The 14042-nt window shown below is 43.8% G+C and overlaps 2 long non-coding RNA genes across 3 annotated transcripts in view; one reads left to right on the forward strand and one right to left on the reverse strand.

Annotated features, from left to right (window-relative positions):
- LOC126162860 (uncharacterized) overlaps positions 1-14042 on the forward strand; it is a 360676-nt gene that overhangs the window by 302601 nt on the left and 44033 nt on the right. The gene's annotated exons all lie outside the window — the stretch shown is intronic.
- Positions 1-14042, reverse strand: part of LOC126162859 (uncharacterized) — a 132862-nt gene that overhangs the window by 46203 nt on the left and 72617 nt on the right. For both annotated transcript variants that reach the window (XR_007535124.1, XR_007535123.1), the window contains exon 3: positions 10293-10563. This is a non-coding gene — a long non-coding RNA (uncharacterized LOC126162859). The remainder of the gene's footprint in view (positions 1-10292; positions 10564-14042) is intronic.

Genomic DNA, 14042 nt, shown 5'->3' on the forward strand with positions numbered 1-14042 from the left:
TTAGAGGCTTCAACGTTTGTGACGGACGTCTGAAGGTAATCTATTGAGATGTGCCTAGAGAAAGGAATTACTAAACGGTTAACATCTCAATTGTTTGCTATTTTAAGCGTCATACGAGAAAAAATAGGTCATTCACAATTTACAGTGAGGCAAGCAATAGGTGATGATTGTTTTATATCAACAATCGCATGATGTGATTATGTGAAGCATACTACTGGAAATGAGAGAACTTCGTGTCTTCTCAGTTAATTTTCTTACTTCTGTGTAGGCTGTAAGATCTGTCAGTAAAAATTTATCGGTGTTCTTCAGAAATCGTATTGCCGTTTATAAGCTCAATATAGCTACAGCCTATCTTCTCATCTAACAACGTAAAGGAATCTCAATAAGTGGACTGGAATGCTTGAACGATTTCCCGATAAATGTGTATTGAGATCACGGCCTGCTAGTAGAAATGCGAGCGCCATGATGCGGTGTTTGGTTAAACTGAATAGTAATACTTATTGGATATTAGAAGTGAGGGACGGAGTGGGGAATTCCTTCAATATCAGGCTCCTATCATCTAAGGTGGGGATCGAGTATGGATACGCCAATAACGATTCTGCACAATGACAAGCCCAAGCAATTAACGGCTCTTTCCCTGAACTGTATAACATATATCGGCTATCGTCTCGCTAACGGCAGTTGTTCAGTACACGACAAGCTGTGTGTTACCGCAGACAATGTTGAAGGCAGCAACCGAAACATTTCATCTGATATCCTTCGCTCCTTCATTACTACACTTGTGATGACAATTGATAAACGAAGCGCCTTTAATTTTCGGTATAATTATTGCTAAATCTTTTCCTTCAGAGCGAACAGTGGCATCCATCCGAGTAATAGCCATTATATAATGCTCTACAACGAACTGAAGTATTACAGGCTGTTATCAGTGCACATGTTTCGCTAACAATTTTGACGCTTTGTCTTTAACTGCCTAGAAGTAACGCCTATAACTTCTTACAATCGTCATTTTAAGCTATCCATCTCACAATTTCTGTCGCTAAAAAAAGCAAAAGCTACCATGACCAATAGAGCATGAAATAGAAGCAGGAGCGTAGTGAAAAATTGCGCCATCACCCGCAACCTGACTGTTACAAGTACGTCCATTTAATTGTCCGTCAATGAAATTATACATTGACTTCTTCCGCGTGACCACCAGAGCTTCGATAAATTTAAGGAATGACACAGTTGTTAGTTTATACGACTACCTTCTTCAGCACTACTAATTAGTTTCGGGCACGTACTCACTCAATTGCACATAAAAACGCAAGACTACAGGATTAAATAGAAGTCAAATATTAGAGTACCTACAACCGAGTACCTACAATATTTTAAAGACGACTTCCGAAGTCGGGTTCCTGATACAGAAGGTCATTTTAAGAAGTTGGCTGTGTTACATTGTGGTATAGAAAGTATTATGCACTGTTGTGCGAGTATGCTAGGGACACACCATTCTCTTAAGTACGTAAGTGTCACGTGGTTTTTGTTACATATTTACAAGGGCCATATCGTTTTGTAAGTAATCGTACTATGTTTTTGAGAAACATTATGATTACTTCGGTTGTAACTTTTATATATTTTGACTTCCATTTTGACTTTGCCTTTACTTCTGGTGTCTTGGTATGTTTTTGAGTACTCTGGGGAATAAGCACACGTTCTGAACTAACTGGTAGCGCTTAGTGTATCAAAATCCGAGTTACCACGAATTATTAAGAACAGGTTAAGTTTTAGTGGATTTAATTGAAATGTCTCATCGCAAAGGGCATGCTTGTAATGGCCGTACAGTGATTTCAAACAAAATCTTAAAAATTTACTGTAAGGTTTTTCAAACTCGGTTGATAGCAGCAGCAAACTGAACCTAACTCTGACAGAACTGATTATCAAATTTTTAGATTAATGTGCTGCGCACGTGGACAGGGTTGTTACACACTGACACATAGTATGGATGTTACACGTGAAGGAATAAACGATTATTTGCAAACTAACCTCAAAAATACTGAATCTGAATTTCAAAACTATTCTCGTTTCAGGCTTTCCTCGCAGTGATGATATATACGGTAAGATACATGTTATCGGAGTTGATCCAAAATGCAAATGTGGCTGCATGAAAGCCCACTGTTTAGCTTGCGCGTTATTCGTCGGAGACTGACAACTTACATACTGTATTTCATATCACTTGCTTTCCGTCCCATAGGAAAACCTACTAGAATACTCTTTTGCTATCGGCTTGAATTGAGTTGGAAATTAGCGGCATAGAGCCTATAGGGAAAGGGGAAGCAAACTTTTCGCCGTTTGAGAATTTTCTTTTATCTCGTCTATCGTTGCAAATCTTCATCCTTTAAACGGAGTTTCCAACTTTGGGAATAAAAAAAAGTCCCATGGTCCAGGTCTGGAGAGTACGGAGGATTAGGCAGCACAGGGATTTCCTTTTTTGTGCAATAATCACGCACCAACATGGATGAACGTGCAGGTGCATTATCGTGATACAAGAGTCATGAATTGTTTCGCCACATTTCAGGCCGTTTCCTACTCCCATTTTCTCGCAGGCTTCGCAACAGACCCCGATAATACCATCTATTAACAATTTGTCGCCGTGGCCCGCATTCATGATGAACTGATCCTTCAATTATGATTCTCTTAAGGAACTTCTCGTTCTGATTTTCACGATCCAAAAGCTCTTTACAGACTGCGAGGCAAGGGTCTTTCTGGACTTGACCTATGAGCTGTGGGACGAACTTGGCGGCAACATGATGCGTTTCAAGATGCTGTGTCAGAATTTTATGACATGGTGCAACTGAAATGTTACGTTCTTCTGCAATCTCTCTGACAGTCAGGCTTCGACTGGCACACACAATTTCGTTGACGTTCGTGCCATGCGCGTCGTCGATAGACGACGAAGAGCGTCCTGAACGAGGGTCATCTTTAACTTCCGTCCGGCCAGCATTAAACCGTGTGAACCATTCGTAACACCGAGTACGGCGTAAGCACTCATCACCGCAGGCTTCGTGCACCATTTGGCTTGTCATCTCGAATTACGCAAACTGTGCGACACAAAGTTCTACTTAATACAGCACTGAACAATAGCTAACAGACATACACAATGAAACTTAAACATTAAACACACACGTGTACAGGTATGCCAACAGCATTTCGCTTCAACGAACAATTGGCGCGAAATTACGAAATGTTCCGAAATTGATTTGAATAGAGCTCGTATTCAAATACCGGTCTTCCCCTGTAGTTTCTACACTCTACAGTTCCTTCAAGTACCATAAAATTATTTCATGATGTCTTAACATACGTCTTAACATATGTCTCATTAACCTCTTCCTCCTTCTTGTCAACGTTTCCTACACGTTCTCCCTCGTAATTTTGCGGAGAATCTCCTAATTTCGCATCAGACCACCTTATTCTGAACACCCTTCCGCAGCATCATATCTCAAACGCATCGAGTTTCTTCTTTTCCAGCTTTCGTACAGTCCACGAATAATTTCCGTACAATGCTGTGCTCCAGACCTAAACTCTCACAAACTTTTTAAAATTACGACCTATATCTGAGACTGCCCCCTTTGCCTGTGTAATTTATTATGTCCTCCACGCTTCGTCCTTCATCTGGTAATTCATCGCTAATGTCGTTTCCGCTACTTCTCATAACCTTCAACTTACTTCGTTTTACTCTCAGTCCATAGAGTGTGTTCATCTGTTTGTTATATTTAACAGATTGTGCAATTCTTCTTCAGCATACTAAGGACAACAACGTCATCAGCGAATCTTATTGATATGCTTTCGACGTGAAGTTTAATCCCTCTCTTGAATCTTTCTTTAATTTACGTCACAGCTTTTTCGATGTAGGCTACAGACTGAATAGCAGGTTCGGTATAATACATACCTGGCTTACACCCTTTTTAATTCGAGCCTTTCGTTCTTGGTTTTCCATTACTAAATATTTACAAACCATAATAGCAAAATTTGACATTGTAATTCTGTCAGAGACAGCAAAGGACTTAGAAGAGCAGTTGAACGGAATGGACAGTGTCTTGAAAGGAGGATATAAGATGAACATCAACAAAAGCAAAAAGAGGATAATGGAATGTAGTCGAGTTAACTCGGGTGATGCTGAGGGAATTAGATTAGGAAATGAGACACTTAAAGTAGTAAAGGAGTTTTGCTATTTGGGGAGCAAAATAACTGACGATGGTCGAAGTAGAGAGGATATAAAATGTAGACTGGCAACAGCAAGGAAAGCGTTTCTGAAGAAGAGAAATTTGTTAACATCGAGTATAGATTTAAATGTCAGGAAGTCATTTCTGAAAGTATTTGTATGGAATGTAGCCATGTATGGAAGTGAAACATGGACGATAAATTGCTTGGACAAGAAGAGAATAGAAGCTTTCGAAATGTGGTGCTACAGAAGAATGCTGAAGATTAGATGGGCAGATCACATAAATAATGAGGAGGTATTGAATAGAATTGGGGAGGAGTTTGTGGCACCACTTGACTAGAAGAAGGGATCGGTTGGTAGGGCATGTTCTGAGGCTTGATCAAGGGATCACCAATTTAGCATTGGAGGGCAGCGTGGAGGGTAAAAATCGCAGAGGGAGACCAAGAGATGAATACACTAAGCAGATTCAGAAGGATGTAGGCTGCAGTACGTACTGGGAGATGAAGCAGCTTGCACAGGATAGAGTAGCATGGAGAGCTGCGTGAAACCAGTCTCAGGACTGAAGGCCACAACAACAACAACAACAACAACAACAATAGCAAAACCAGAGAGCTGACGTGCTATACATGAAATGCATTTAATTTTCATTTGTGGCTGCCATCCTCCTCTCGCAATATGCGTCGACGGAGCCGAGATACATGTTTCTGATTGCTGAGGCATCCTCGGGTTGCCCCAATGACCGCAGGCTGCCGGGGTTTCGTCGTTTCATCGTCAGCTGTGTGCTAACGATGCCCCTGGCGTGGCCCACGACCTGTGAAAACAAGCGGCCGCCTTAGGACAACACGCGAGCAGCAGCAGCGGCGGCGACATCGATTTAAATCTCAATAAAGCGCCGCAGACGGCCGACGGCTGTTTGGCGTTTGATGCACGGCCTTTGTGCCGCGGGCCATTGTGCGCTCGCCGCGCTGCGCTCCTTACTGCACCGCCGCGACGCGTCTTTAAAGTGCGATGTCCCGCTCCCACGGGATTAACACGTTCCGGATCGGAATGACTGGCTCCTCACCCCGCCCGGTACCCTCCGCGTCCCATCCATACATTAGCGTAATTTCACGTACGCAGCGCGAGGGTGATAGATGTGGAGTTGATGGCTCGCAAGTGACTGCCTGGGACGGAAGGAGGGGGCTGTTGTGTAGGGAGGGGTAGGGGCGGTCACGGCGTGCTTCATCGACTGTCTCGAGAGGAGACACTCTTATTCATATGGGATACCACTGCCAGTGCAGACTGAAAAGGCAGCGGGCGATCTTTTCGGCCAAGGTGCTCGGGCGCAATAAAGGGTGGCGTGAAGCGTTTCATCTATCCTCCATTGACATGCAGATGCCACTTGCACGCCGCGGTCAGTAGCTCAATAACAGGCGGAAGTGCGAATCATAACAACCTGCTACGACAAAGGAGGGACCAACCACTCGAAATAATCCATTCAAACCGAAGAAATAAAATAACATTTAGTCGAAACAAGAGGATTCGCAATAGGATTTCGCGACCGATCATAATCGTATGCGCACCTGTGAAGGAATATGGTAACCCAATTCCATTCGTCATACATGTTTTTCGAAAGCCTGTAACTGGGACGTTCCAGATTTAAATAATAAAACACGGCCCCAGTTACTTAGTAGTCTGTGGTTTGTGGTACCCTGTTTCTATACATAGAAACAGTGTGAGGGGTGGTTTTCGTGTATGTGAATTTCTGAGCAATGGAGGCGGCACAACGCGCTAAAACCATAAAAAGACGACTGCAGAGCAAGAGAAGCAGAACAACGTACATACGTACGTATCACATACAGTACTAATGCAAATATTATGACTAGAAGTGGGCATATAGTCTTGAAACGCGTCGCACTATGCATAAAAAAAAGTAACTGGTGCAGTGCTTTCTTGTCTAAACCATTAATCTGATAAGCATTTTTTATAGACCTCCGCAGTGTCGAAGCCTATTACCTCGAGTGTTTCTGGTTAGTTTATCGTCGTCCCTGTTGTTCTCGTTCTCGCTTCCCACGCCCGGGTTCCCGGGTTCGATTCCCGGCGGGGTCAGGGATTTTCTCTGCCTCGTGATGGCTGGGTGTTGTGTGCTGTCCTTAGGTTAGTTAGGTTTAAGTAGTTCTAAGTTCTAGGGGACTCATGACCATAGATGTTACGTCCCATAGTGCTCAGAGCCATTTGAACCATTTTGAACCGGGTTCGATTCCCGGCGGGGTCAGGGATTTTCTCTGCCTCGTGATGGCTGGGTGTTGTGTGCTGTCCTTAGGTTAGTTAGGTTTAAGTAGTTCTAAGTTCTAGGGGACTGATGACCATAGATGTTAAGTCCCATAGTGCTCAGATCCCCTCCCTGTTGTTGTCGTTATTGCTGTTGTTTTTGTTGTTGTTGACGTCATTGATCAGGTCGTAAGCGTGATGAACGTTCTGGTGCAACTGTCCACTCTAGTCTGTCCTATACAATCCTCTTCGTAACTACTGCAACCTACATCCACTTCATCCATCACAAAATTACGATTTCCTCATTCCTCAGGATCTGTCTTATCAACAGATCCCTTTATTTAGTCAAGTAGTCGTATACATATCTTGTTTACTCAGATTCCGTACCTCTTCAGTTACTCAGTGTGCGCATCTAATCTTCAGTATTCCCGCAAATGAAATGAAATGATCGGATGGCATTGTTGGCCAGGAGGCCCCATTCGGGGGAGTTCGGCCGCCGTATTGCAAATTCTTTTTAGTTGACGCCACTTCGGTAACTTGCGAGTCAATGATGATGAAAATGATGATGGACACACAATACCCAGTCCCCTGCCGGGAATCGAACCCGGCCCCCCTGCGTGGTAGGCGGTAACGCTACCGCTACGCTACGGAGGCGGACAGCATTCCCGTGAAGTACCACGTTTCAAAAGCTTCTAGTCACTTCTTGTCTGTACTGCTTATCGTATACGTTTCACTTTCGTAAGAAACTACACACAAGATCACAAGATACTTTCAGAAGACACACTTAAATTATTAGATATTACTCCTTTTCAGAAACACTTTTATTGCTACTGCCATTCAGCAGTTAATATCCACTACCTCAACTGTCGTCAGGTGTTTTGCTACTCAAATAGCAAAACTAATGAACTACCTTTTATGTTAGCAGACTTTTGCGACTCGCTCCTCTCTCTCATATAAACGTATTATACTTGCCAGCAAAAAGACTAGAAACGTACCTTATCGATCTGTCGGGCAGTCCATGTGTATATAAAAATGTACTAAGAGACAAATGTCAAGGTGGTGGCGGATGGGAGGATGGGAGCTGCGTTGGGGACGGTGTGAGGGAGGGAAGGGGGAGTGAGAAAGTGGTGACAAGTAAGTAAAACTCTAGAACGAATGGAGAAATTTTAACTAAATTTGCTAAACACACGCCTAACATGACGGAAAAAATAGCTGTTGGGGCAATAAACATCAGAACACTTAAAGTACTGTGTTGGTGTGAAGGTTGTGATATGTAAAAAGACTGAAAACGAACGATATTGGTGTCGAATATATAGTTTTCGTGGTTACAGGGCTGATTGGTGACGGTCCTAAAGAGATTTGACTCTTGGAGTGAAAGTGACGGGAGGTATACTCCATTTATCGTAAGAATAAACCTCATTTAAACATTACCCTATGTATTCTGGAACCTCGTTGGATTTCGTTACGTGGATAGGATGCCACGCTGTCTCAGAGTACAGTCAAGTACGATAATGAGGGTACGTTTTATCCTGTGCGTTATGTGTAAATCGACTCTACGATGATATGGGTTCAGCAGCTTTACCGGAGCATTTAACTTTGACAGCGCTGGCCAGGCTAGTGATCCAACCTGCAGTGGTGTGAACAGTTGCAGAAGACGTAAAACAGTTTGCTCGCTGACGCGACAGTGTTCAGACGTTCTCAGCGGTTGTTCTTCCTTGTGTCGGTGGTCTTTACCTTCTCGTGTGTGTGCATAACAGGTCTGCGTTCTGTACTGTTATATGTACCATACTTTACTTTCTGTGGCGACAAGCCCCGCCATCTAATCGATGAGTTCAGCATGAACTGGAGCCTGTCGTTGCTTCGACACTTTGGAGTAGGTGATGTGCGAGCAAACACGCTGATAAGATTCTGGTTTATAGGAGTGGGCAGAAGTTAAGTTGGATAAAACAGGCTGCGGCACGGAGACCACCCGCGGACATTACTGTTTGTTTACTTCCGCCTGCCGCCATGGAGATCAGTACGCGATGGTAGTTTGCCTGGGCACATTCACACACAGCGTTCCGTCCCCAATTTCTTGTCGGGAACTCTGCATGCTTGTGGCGGGCAGCAGCGGGAAGAATTGTGAGTTTTGGAAGTCAGGAGCGTTTAAGTTTGTTGGAGCAGCAACGATTGGCGCCGGAAAGAAATATTGTTGACCGCCGGTGACAGATGACTAGGTTGTCATACGATGAAGAGACAGCGCATCCCTGAAGTCAATAGACAAATGTAATATATTGCGAATACATAGAAAGAAGGATCCTTTATTGTGTGATTATATGATAGCGGAACAAACACTGGTAGCAGTTACTTCTGCAAAATATCTGGGAGTATGCGTACGGAACGATTTGAAGTGGAATGATCATATAAAATTAATAGTTGGTAAGGCGAGTGCCAGGTTGAGATTCATTGGGAGAGTCCTTAGAAAATGTAGTACATCAACAAAGGAGGTGGCTTACAAAACACTCGTTCGACCTATACTTGAGTATTGCTCATCAGTGTGGGATCCGTACCAGGTCGGGTTGACGGAGGAGATAGAGAATATCCAAAGAAGAGCGGCACGTTTCGTCACAGGGCTATATGGTAAGCGTGATAGCGTTACGGAGATGTTAAGCAAAATCAAGTGGTAGACTCTGAAAGAGAGGCGCTCTGCATCGCGGTGTAGCTTGCTGTCCAGGTTTCGAGAGTGTGCGTTTCCGGATGAGGTATCGAATATATTACTTCCCCCTCCTTGTACCTCCCGAGGAGATCACGAATGTAAAATTAGAGAGATTCGAGCGCGCACGGAGGCTTTCCGGCAGTCGTTCTTCCCGCGAACCATACGCGACTGGAACAGGAAACTCGAGGTAATGACAGTGGCACGTAAAGTGCCCTCCGCCACACACCGTTGGGTGGCTTGCGGAGTATAAATGTAAATGTAGAACGTAGCTAATTCTTGAGCTCGTCGCCGTACATGGTATTCAGGGCATGACCGATCCGTTGCTGTGTGTTGTAGTCCGCAGTGAGCGCAAATAGTGATAGGAGAGGTACACGATTCCACGGAATGTGGTCTACTACATTTCACGCCTCTCATCTGGGATCGACATTGTTTACTGATGCGTCCAGAACGAAGGCACTTAAAACATTGCCTGACAGCAGGCACATACGGATCTACAAGACATCTTGTGTTATGGATAGACACAGCTTCCGACAATGTTTGAGAGTAAAAGGTTAACAAGCAGGTTTGCACGTTGACAATTTGGTCTTTACCACCTCTCTTCGTAAACTTCTGAAAGCCTATAATAGGGAAGGGAGATTTTACAGCTTCCAAAATCTTCCCAAGGTGTAGATCTACTTTCCTGATTACACCCAGTCTGTGGACAACAAAAGAAGGAATATAAGCTTCTATGTTTTTAGACTTCAGTACTGCACTGGTAACTAAGAAATAAGGTGGAAGTGGATACTCCAGACAAGGCTTAATTTTGGTTTTTCCTACTGAAGAAATATTTACTATGGCATTTTTCATTTCTGGCAAGGAGAGATGCAAGGATTTCCCGAGAGCCATAGAGTGCAGACAGCCAAAATTTTTGTCCTAACTTTCCATCTAAAGAGCGTATGGCCTACTATCTGTACGTTTTCAGAAGTGTAGAAACTTTTTCATAGGTACAGATCCTATGGGAGGAACGTTGAGAACAGTATGGTTTTTAGGATTGAGACCAGAAGCAGTTTTTATAGCGGCATCAGCTAAATTTGCAACATCATTTGCAGATGAGACGTGATTGGTGTCCGATACAGAGGTTTTGGAATTCGTCAAATCAAGACTAACCTCACTTTGCCGCTTGTTACTCGTGGCGGAGAAGCCGGAGGATTCCTGTTCTGACAACTCCATCCGCTCTTCTGCCGGGTGCTCCGAACAACTGCTAACGAGCGGTTGGCAACTGCCGCCGTGTTGTCCAATGTAGGTCCTGAAGGAGCTGGTTAGGAAGCTGCATCTGGATGTAACCTCTGGGCAGTCGGTTGTTGTTGATGATTTTAACCGCGGGTGTGACGAAATCACCACCCATTTCTCCAGGTATCATAAGGTTATTGATATTGTCCTGCAAAATACGAGACAAAACAGTGTTATCATTCCGATATCAGACAACTCATCACCGGCACACTTTAATCTCTCTTTAACAGTAACGCGAGATCGGGTAACTCTACCAGAGAAATCTTGCTACGAGAACTGTTCATTAGTCAGTCGGATACAGTTGTGTTACGCGAATCGTGGTTCAAAATTATTTAATAGTACGGGAGGACCGGCTCGATGACTGGGGAGGCGTCGCTATAACCAGTAAAAACCTCGCTGCCACATCAACATCCACTGCACGTCAACTGTGCCAACATCGAATCAGTTGCTGTCCAGGTACAAGCTGCCTACAAAACTTTTACAGTTGTCTCGTTGTGTAACGCTCCACACCATAGTATCGTAGAAGATGACTGGAGACACTTATTAAGGCAGCTTCGGCCTCTAGCGGGACTCACATAAAAGGGGCAGTTCAGTGGGGGCTCGTAAACATGAGACGTGACCTAACGGATATAGATGAATACCAAGTTTTAATCAACACTATTAATGCTGTAGAAGATGTTGGCATTTCTAAGAAAAAAAAAAGAGAACACAGTTATTTAGTACCTTCCCCTCCTTGGTGGAACGCCAAATGCGCCCGAGAAGTTGCTAAGGGCAGACTTGTTTTGAAAACCTATCGTCAAAATCCTACTTTGGATAACTTCTTGGCTCTTCGAAAAGCGAATGCGCGATCTAACACATTCCTTAAAAGACAGTTGGACAAAACTTTGTTTCTCAATAATGGAACCAGTATGGCAAGCATCTGGCATAAAAGAAAGGCTTTCAGAGCTAGCCGACTGTCTCCCTCCCCCCTCTTGCTATCACTGCATGGCTAGAGGAATTCATAGATACACTTGCGCCGATCTTGACTCGTGCGTCTTCCGTCGAAGAAGACCGACACCATTTTCTCCTTCGTCCTTTCTCCAAAGAAGAACTCAGTGAGGCTATTAAATCTTTTAGTGAAAGTTGTCCTGGTATCGATTTATTCGTTATTCTATGCTTGCGAATTTGCATGCAGAAGCGTAAGATTTGCTCTTATACGTTTGTAACCGGTACTGGATGCACAAGGACCTCTTAGCAACATGGAAGACGCAAGTAATAAATAATTCCAGTTCTATAAAGTGGCAAAGATTCAAATGTGGCCTCTAATTATCGACCGACAACTTTGTCGTCGTGTGTTGTCAAAACGCTAGTTGGTTGGTTTGAGGGATAAAGGGACCAAACTACATGGTCATCAGTCCCTCGTCAAAACGCTGGAACGAATGGTTAGAACGAGATTGGAATGTTGGCTTCAAAATCGCAATCTAATCGCTTGGAATCAATACGGCTTCAGAAAAGGGAAAGGGACTACAGACAATCTATAAAGGGAAAGGGACTACAGACAATCTATATTTACTTGCTATTGATATTACATCGGCCTTTCAAATAAAAAAGCAATGGTCGCTACTTTTCTGGAATTTAAGGGAGCGTACGATCACGTTCTTATACCAATTCTCTCGGGCAGGGTTATGAATTCCTCCACGGATGATGTATGGCACCTGCACCCTGTTCGCTCAAAGAACCATCTAAGTCAGTTACAAAGGAAACATGATCGGACCTTTTCTTGTTTCCAAGAGCTTGCCTCAGGGTGCAGTTTTAAGCCCGCTCCTCTGTACTTTGTATCCGCATGATCTAGAGCCCATAATCACAGCCCCCCCCCCCCCCCCCCATGAAAATATTGCATTATGCAGGCGATGTCTGTGTTTATTCCTCTGTCGCTTCGTATCTTCAGGGCAAGATGCCATTACTCATGACAATTGCGTACACTGATCAGTGGATGTTTACTAATGGGCTGGATATTTTGGCTGAGAAATCAGTAATCCCTCCCTTTTACAAGTCGATATCGGCTCGCATTGATGGTCACACTACGTGTGAAACGTACACTTCACACACAAAATCTCACTCTCGATTTCTGGGGCTGATTTTCGATTGTAGGTTAAGCTGGGCGCCTCACATGCGATTCATTGTTACCAAGTGTGCAGAAGGCTTAAATGTCATTCGATCACTCACCTGTGTGTGGTGGGGAGCGCACCAGAGTAGTTTACTCACCATATACCGGCGGATTATTCGATCTCGGCTAGACTATGGCTGTCAACTGTACCACAATGCGCCAATAGTTCAGGTCACCAATTTAGAAACTCTTCAACATACAGCCATTCGCACTTTGCTTGGAACCGTGTGATCCTCGCCCACCAATACTCTTTTAGTAGAAGCAGGGCAGATGCCCTTGAGCATCAGACGCCAGATGTTATCGGATAAATTCTACATACAAGGCATGGCCTTTGTGGGCAGTTCTGTCTACCAAAGCAGAGACTGCATTTAGCGACTGTGGACTGCCTCCTACAGGAGGAATAAAGGTCCGTCCGTTTGAACCAGCTTTTATACGACATTCATCGCATTTGCCGCTTTTTGACTACTATCTCCATACATTCAGTTGCCATATTCCAGTCTATTATTTTAATATAAACTGTTTGGAAACAGTTAATGTCAATAGTGAATCCAGTCATCTCGTTAAAACTCAGTGACCTGGTTTTCTCTGTGTATATACTGATGGATCCAAAATTCCTCAAGAAGAGTATACTGGATGTGCATTCCTCTGCCCTCACGTTCAGATCCGGAAAACCTTCGACCTGCCCCCCAAGCGCTTCTATATTTACGGCGGGAGTTCGCACTTCTGGAAGCTCTTAAATCTGTCTCTTCCACTTCCTTCCCCGAGATATTAACTGTGTCGGATTCTCAAAGCGTTCTTCAAAATATTCAACACCGGAGAGATGGAACAAAACAACTAACCGCTGTGTCTTGGCTGTGATTTCGGAATATACAGAGTGAGTCAGGAGGAAAGGTACATGCTTTGAGGGGTGATAGCGATTCTGAAGAAAAAAACTTCATATGGACGTATACCCTATTCCGAATGGTTTCCGAGATAAACACATTTAATACCACTTTTGTACGTTTTTCTTGAATAACTCGAAAACCGCACCCTCCAGCGAAAACGTGTCGCAGCACAAAATAAAACTATATTAAATTTCCTACAAGAAGTCCCAGTTAATTTTTGCTCTAGAACTAATACTTTGTGTGAAAAGAGCGCGAGAATGTTGAAAAACTCGCCCATTAGAGGTGGCATATTGGGGTAGCAAGATGACACGATCAGTATGACACGGGACACTTGTGGTCTGTCAAGTCGGGAAACTACCTCAAATTGGCCTACATAAACCACGTAAGCTACACCGCATGCGCGTCGAGCGAGTTTTTCAACATACTCGGGCTCTCTTCGCACAAATCATTAGTTCAAGAGGGAAAAAAATGAATAGGGCGTTTTTGTAGGAAATGTAATATAGTTTAATTTTGTACTCTGACACGATTTCGCCGTAGGGTGCGGTTTTCGAGGTATTCAAGAAAACGTACAAAAGTGATATTAAATGTGTTCTATCT

The sequence above is a fragment of the Schistocerca cancellata genome, chromosome 2 (genome assembly GCF_023864275.1).
Source record: "Schistocerca cancellata isolate TAMUIC-IGC-003103 chromosome 2, iqSchCanc2.1, whole genome shotgun sequence".
NCBI classification, from domain to species: domain Eukaryota; kingdom Metazoa; phylum Arthropoda; class Insecta; order Orthoptera; family Acrididae; genus Schistocerca; species Schistocerca cancellata.